Source organism: Vicia villosa, linkage group LG5, assembly GCF_029867415.1.
Source record: "Vicia villosa cultivar HV-30 ecotype Madison, WI linkage group LG5, Vvil1.0, whole genome shotgun sequence".
Lineage (NCBI taxonomy): Eukaryota > Viridiplantae > Streptophyta > Magnoliopsida > Fabales > Fabaceae > Vicia > Vicia villosa.
In genome coordinates this window covers 28,173,956-28,182,012 of record NC_081184.1, presented here as the reverse complement: position 1 = coordinate 28,182,012, position 8,057 = coordinate 28,173,956, and positions in this window count along the sequence as shown.

The window sequence follows — 8,057 nt, the reverse complement described above, 5'->3', positions numbered from 1 at the left end:
CAACTTGATTTTAATTTTTTTAATAAATATTAAATTATTTTAAATATGCATATCCGAAAACTCCCACACTAAAAATTGAGTTATTTCAGATATGCATCTCCGAAGACACCAAATATTATTTTTGAATTTGGTGCTTTCGGAGATACATCTCTAAATTCTGGAAAAAAAAATTTGACAGGTCACTAAGAAAGTATATGGGTCTATAGAGAAATTCCCCATTGAATTTCAATCCCTATAAATCAAAATCTCTATATCATGAAACCTAACCCATATTTTCAACTATTGAATTTCAATTCTTATAAATTTTGTATCCCTACTTTTACGTACCCCTACAATTTTTAAATAATGACAATTTTACCCTTCAAAATTTTTACCATTTTATTTTTTACTATTCACCAAAAAAAATTATAAAAATTAGAAAAATTGCACCCCTACGCAAGACTTCCGGTATGTAAAATAACAAATCGGAACTAACTCCTTAAGACTTCTCGTTTGCATCAATTGTGGTCCGAAAGACTTTAACAAAGTTTTCCGAAATGGTTCAAACCAAAGCGGAACACTTTGTTAAAGTCTTCCGGAACACTATTGATGCAAACCATAACACTTTTCTTAAATCATCCAGAATAGTTTTTTGACAGGGGATGATTTTTCCGTTTTTTTCAAGTACGTAAATCCTGCTCCAAATATTTTAAAAAAACGAGACAGTTGTAGATACCACTGATACATTCACAAATTCTCAAAGATTTGTCACACAAGATGAGGTTATCTGATGGATTATAGAGACTGGAATCAACAATAAAGTGACCATTATTATCACTCGTTTGGACACCGAAATAGGCAAGAGTGGAAGAAGCGGCAAAGTGATATTTGGTTGCAATAAAGGGGGAAAATACTAAAACAAAACTGATACTCAAAGTGCGACTAAGAGACGTGGATGTCCATTCAAAATTCGGTCGACTCCGGCAAAATATGGATCTGGATGGAAGGTTGATGTAAAATGTGGAGTTCATAATCATGGATTACCAGATAGATTAAAAGGTCATTTCTTTGTTGGTAGGCTGACCGTAGATGAGAAGCATCATGTCGCTGATTTGACAAAGAGATATGTTCCGCCTAGACATATATTGAGTTCATTGCAAGAGCAATATCCTGAAAATGTCACTCAGATCACGCAAGTATACAAACATAAGAGTGTGATAGACATGCAAGGAATATGTGGTTCAAAATGCGAAGAATATGTGGTGAAAGACGTGCAAGAGACGATAGACGCATTGCAGAGAGATGTTGTATGGGTTAGGTCTTTAAACAGCAACATATATCATGCCTTAACAAGAGTAAAAGTCTTGTCAACAAAAATGGTACAACCCGTCAACATCATAAGATATGCTCTGGTCGCAAATGCCTAACTACCAGCTGCTCGATACTCCACAAATCTATCATATAACCACTGCATCGAATAATAAGCGCCCCTACACTCACGGACATGTCGGGCAGCTGCACCCCTGCCCACACCTAGATACTGAATGCCAAGCTCAACACACCCTCAATGGACAAATGTAGCAGACAGGAAACATCATCTAAGGTAATCGTCATCTCACCAAATCATATGTGAAATGACGATATCTCTATATGCCACCTCTCCACAAATGTTGTAACAAGGTTTGTGTTTATCTTACTCAGGATGGTTCTCTGGAAATGAGGAACCCTATCCTTCAGCTTCAACTTGTGTCCTGCAACTTTAAGTTCCTTTTTCGGACCTCTTTCCTGAAAAAAAAATCATTTTATAAAAATAAAAAATATTTTAAAATTAATTTTAAAATAATCAATGTAGAATAAAGTGCCTCGCCGAACCATAGATGTCAAGCAACATGATGCTCGTATCTCACAAGTAACGACGGGTCAGCAGGCCCTCCAAGATATCCAACTGACGCCTGTGGGGGTTGTGGAACTGGTGCAGAAAGACCATTATCATCTACAACATCTCGTCGTCCCAAAGTGCAGCTAGCAGGTCTCCCGTCTAATCCTCTTCTACACACCACTATCAAGTTTTTTAAAAATTTACAAAAACAACATTAACAAAAAGAAAAAAATTTAAACCTAAACCGGAACAGTTGGAGGAAGTGTTCCGATTTCTTAATTGACCTAAACCGGAAGAGTTTTCAAAAGTGTTACGGTGTTTGCTATCCTAAACCTGAAGAGTTTTCTAAAGTGTTCCGGTGTGTGCTAGCCTAAACCTGAAGAGTTTTCCAAAGTGTTTTGGCATGTGTTTGTCTAAACCGAAATACTTACTTGATTTGTTCCGGTATGCTTCGCTGCGAACCGAAAGAGTTTTAAAAAGTGTTCCAGTTTGTAAGAAATAAAAATCAGAAGAGTTTGATAGCATGTTCCGGTTTGGAAATTCTTTATTTACTCAGAGCGTTTTCAGTAAAATGGGTGAAAAGTGAAACTGTGAAAAGTACCCTGTTTATGCGAGGGTATTTTGGTCCAAATATTTTAAACGTCAGGATATAAAGACAAACGTATGGGCACAAAGTAAAATTTTCAACTCAAATCTGTATATCTTGCAACCCAATTTATATATCTTGCAACCCAACTCGTATTAATGGAATTTTTTGTATTGAGATGTTTCGGGTCTTGCAAGAAAAGGTGTTGGGTTAAAGGGGCAAGAAAAACAAAAATACAAAAATAAAGTAAAATAACTTTATATTAAAAAACAAAAAATGAGAAAGTTTTGTTATGAAAAATAAAAATATTACACGGAAAATTTTATTTTTATAGATCATTAAATTGTTTAAAAATACAAGTTAACAAAAAAAATATTAAAATAAAATACTTTTATACTAATTAAAACAAGAGTGCTCAAAATAATAATATTTAAAAGCATAGCAGCTACAATCAAAGTTACTATTTCTTCATCTGACCAAGGGACCGTGGCCGCCACTACTGAAACTACCTCAGCTGTCTCGATCGTCTCTTCCGCATATGCTGTAACCACCTTAGCTGCAGCCGCCTCTTCCGTCTCTTCCACCTCTGTTGTTGCAGCCAACTAAGTTGTATCTTCCGCATCTTCGGTAGCCAATTCAACTGTAGTAGCCTCTTATTCAGTCATTTGTGCATTCCACACTATTAATGCAAGATTGATCCGTATCTAATAAAGTTTCTGGATTTAATTTCTTACATTATATTTTGGTGACAAAATTAACATTAATTTTATTTTTATAATATAGAATTTATCATATTAGTATGTATTCTTTTTTTGCATTTTTAATATAGTCTTAACATTTTATGGTAAAATCTTTAAAAGAAAATTAAAATTTAATTTCAACAAAATTTCAAATTACATATTATATAAAATTTCCATTTGTGTATTATATAAAATTTATAATTAACTCATATCTAATTAATATCAAATTTTATTAAAATTAATTCTTATTTTAGAAAAATCAATTATTGTCAGAATCAAAACACGCTTAGTTGTATATATTACATAAAAACCATATATAAATTGGAGATCAAATTTAATAATTACAACCATAATAACTGATTTATTGTTAAGTTCAGTTTTTATAATTGTTTTATTTACAATCATTTTTTTCCTTTCAAACAGTTTAGTCCATTCGAATTTTATGATAAAATTGGTTTTTATATGAATCGGTTCAAAAATTAATTAGTTAAATTTTTGTGAAAATGAAAGATTATGGCTATCGGTTTTTTTATCTCACAAACCACCGGTTTTGAATTTAAAATTTGGGTTTAAAAAATTGGACCAATCTAATTAATTATTTGGTTAAGGATTATTAATTTTTTTTACAGCATTGGTCAATACTATAACAAAATTAACTTTACATGCATATGTTTAATAAATAAATAAGGATTAATATCACTTTTCACCTCTGTAATAATAGGCGAAATTCAATTTACTCCCTTGTAATATATTTTTTTTTGTTTTCTCTCTGTAATATTTTTTTTTGGATTATCCTCTAAACATGCAATTTAAACACCAAATTTATAGGGGAAATCAAACAAAAAAAAATATTACAAGGATAAACTTTACGCTTAGAGGGCAAAAAAACATAATATTTTTATATTTCAAGGGTGTTTAAAAAAAATTGTAGGGGAGAAAAGCGAATTTCGCTATATTACAGGAGGATTCTACATATTTAACCCGATAAATAAATAACAGTGAGATGTTTATATTACCTTAAAATATAGTATAGTATTGCATAAATGATTCTATTAACAACTTTTTATTTAGAACATTTTAATAAAAGGTTATGCAAATGATTATTGAGAACATTTTAATAAAAGGTTATGCAAATGATAATGACTCTCCTTCACACAAAAGAAGAGCATTTGAATATTTTTAAATTGACAAAAAAATTGTAGCTACTTATGATGATTTTAATTTTTAAATGTAAGCAACCTGAAATAGTCATGCAGAATTGGAAGATCACCTTATCTAACTAGGTGAAAATAGAACGTATACCAAAATTTCATGCCATGAAAGATCGGCAACAATTTCATGAAATCGATATTGTAAAAATAAAAACCTCATGCTACAAAATACTAATAAGCATAAGAAAACCAAAATGTAAATCATGAGTCAGCAATCATAAATAAGCTCATGAAAATTGAGAAAATTAACCATATTTTTCGTAGAGCTGTATCATACCTTTTTTGTCCACACAAGTTCTTTCCCATTGAAAATCATTAATAATAATAAGTTCGTGAAAATTGAGAAAATCAACCATATTTCTCGTAGAGCTGTATCATACCTTTTTTTTCCACACGTTCTCCCCCATTGAAAATGATTCCTTTAGAATTTAGGTTGATTCTAACTCATTCTTATAAAATCGATTTGTAGGATAAAGATTGTCCCACTTATAAACACAACACAAGTCATATCTCTAAGTTGTGTGACTAAATTCACCCCTTCAAAGCCATCACAATTATGGTGTTAGGACTGCAATGAAGACAAGTTAAAGTGTCGTAATTAAGGCGACTAGAGGTTGACTGCAAGTAAGCGTCTACTACAAATTCAAGATCTTGTTCTATCACAACGATATGCCATATCATTTCAAAAAGCTTAATCTACAGTGTGAATTAACAAGATCCAAATGTAGATTGAGGTGAACAGGAAAGTAAATCTTCTATGAAGGAGGTAGACCGGCAAAATCAGCTCTTATCCGACCAGCTGAACTGAGGCATGCATTAAAGAAGAAAGCATTCCCCAGAGAAAGATGAGGGTACCACTAGCATATTTGAAGGACTATTGGAAACCAAGTATTGATCATGTCTGTCATCCTTAGTAAACTCTGATACCGAGCCCAACATAAACAAATAGGTAACCGGCTTGGTCGGGCACAAGCTGTTACCGCTCATAGGCGTTGAACCCGGGTTCTCAGGGTCAGATCTAATAAGAAGGAAACACATTTGTGATCATACAAGCAAATTATCAATACTATATAACACCCTTTGGTTGGAGAAAGCATACATAATGGGCCAAATGATGGTGGATAAGGCCTATAGAGAAGGGATAGACAAAATGTTAGGGGTAAGCCACAACTCATATCATTACAAGGATAAAATTGATCGCTAGACGACCGGACGCGTACCTTCTAAGGACCGTTGTCCAAGGAAACGTTCCAATGCCCACTGGTTCGTACGATAAGTATCTTTCAATGTTTTTCTCAAAGAATAAATAAATAAACCATTTGCATAAAAGGAATGTGGCATTGACTATGTCACTACTAAAAATAACACTTTTTATGACAAAGTTTTCACCTCGAATATGCTAAAAATCGATAGTATAGGTCCTGGGAGTGTAATGTTTATTTTTTTAAAAAAAATAAACAACTTTTTTCTTCGGTTTTCTCAAAAACCAAGATAACATAGCTATAATTGAGTGCCATTTTTATCCATAAAAAAATAATAAACCTATTCTCTCGGTTTTTTGGAAAATCGAGGGAATATAGCTATAAGGGATCTCACTTTGAATCACTATTCGTTCATTTAAAGTTTTTTTCAACAATTACTCACTTGACGTCTTTCCTGATTCCATGTTTTTCTTTGTTAATTAGTAATTCACAAAATCTTTGTTATATCAATAAACAAGAATAGGCAATAATAGAAAAGAAAATATTTTATTAATAATAAAAAAACAAGACAACATATAACTATTCCACATATTCAAACTCCTAACTCCATTTAACTTTAACATTATCTTTATTAACTATCTTTAACTGAGAAAAAAGTTCATAAAAAACTCTTCCATATGGTATGAGGAAAGTCATTTCCACTCGAGAGATGATTATCATTTCCTTTAAGTTAAAAATGATAAGAGGAATAAGAAAGTAAAAGAGATGTTTGTCATCCCAAGTAACTGTTTCCGGTAGTTATCACACCCTAATTATGTTTTTTTCCAGATAATTTGATGAAGGGTTAAGGATTTGGCAAGAAAACTCAAAGACCTGAAGACCTAGTTGTCTCATGTTTAAGTTTCCGCTGTGTTTTCTCGATTACTTGTATCGGACATTATTGTATTAGTTTTTTATGTCCCATGTTATGTATTTGAACTAGTACACTTGTGAATGTCAGTTAGACAGTGATTATACTCAATATCAAATTTTAACTCTTTTTAGTAATGCGATTCTAGATGCATATTTGTTGGATTGTTACAATTCTTGTCTAACTTTTAGAAATATTTTAATTATTATAAAATATTAAACTATGTGGTTGTAGGACCAACTTTTGGAGGCTACGTGGTGCAGAAATGCTCTTGAGTGAATTAGTCGATACGAAAGGAAGGAGACCACTCTATAAAAAAAATTAATTATTTTCAAAATATTATAAAATATTAATTATTAAAGAAAAAATATGTGTGAGGAAGAGAGAAACTAAATTTTTTTTCATGTAGCATTTTAAGTGAATAAATATATATTATTACTATATCAAACAAATATTTGATGTTAGACACTTTGTGTCAACGGATGCGTATAATTATCTAATTATCTTCTCAATCTAACTAAATTATTTTTACTTTAATTTTTCTCTTAGTTCATTGAAATTAAAATTAAAAATATATTTAAATTTTGAATAATTATTAATATATAATGAATAATCATATTTTTAGTTTTTAAATGCATAAATAGATTGTAGAATAATATCAATGATTTCTATTATTTTGTTTCAACTTAAATATTTTTTTACAAATAATCCTACACAAATTTTTAGATTTTTTAAATTAATATGTAATAAATTAATTAATTTTAAATATTTTTAACATCAAAACCTCTAAAAAAAACCATTTTGCTAGTAAGGACTTGAACACATACTCTTATCACCGACACTTGAAGGCTCTTGCGTATGTTGATTGAAACTTCTTCCAATTTCTCAGATGATTCGGAGAATAATTGCATTGGAGGATATGATTAAGATCGATTTCTTAAAGAATGACTGGTGGTATTTATTGGTCATCATTCTCAGCTGCTGTCAAATCTTCTACTTTGCCTTTCCTTGCCCTATGAATATACTCTCTTGATTCAGTCATTATGGATAAGAAAATGTCCAATTCAGATTTATCTAACAGGAAAACTAAAGCAAGAAGAAATCTCATATTGTACTCTTACTACAACTGTCCAATTAGTAGCTCCATATTGAGAAGTTGTTAACATATTTTTCATTTTTTATAGGAGATTGCTATTAAAATGGGCTAACATCCAAAAGAAAATTAAAGGATTTAATCCTTAAAATTAGAGTTTTTTTTAGCACAATTCTAAAAAGTCCACTATCTCTTAAAGTTGGTTTATATGAGTTGTTGTATCCTATTAAACCCGCTTAATTATAAATTTAAAAAAATATATATTAATATTTATCTTATTTTAAAATAGCACATTGCTTTTTCTTATCTCATTAAATTTTATTTCTATTGTATTTCATCTTTTTCTTTTAAATATTATACAATATAATCAATATTCTTTCATTGTCTTATATTAATTTTTCTCTTATTTTAAATATTCAAATATTATTTTATATAATTTAAACATATATTATGTTTA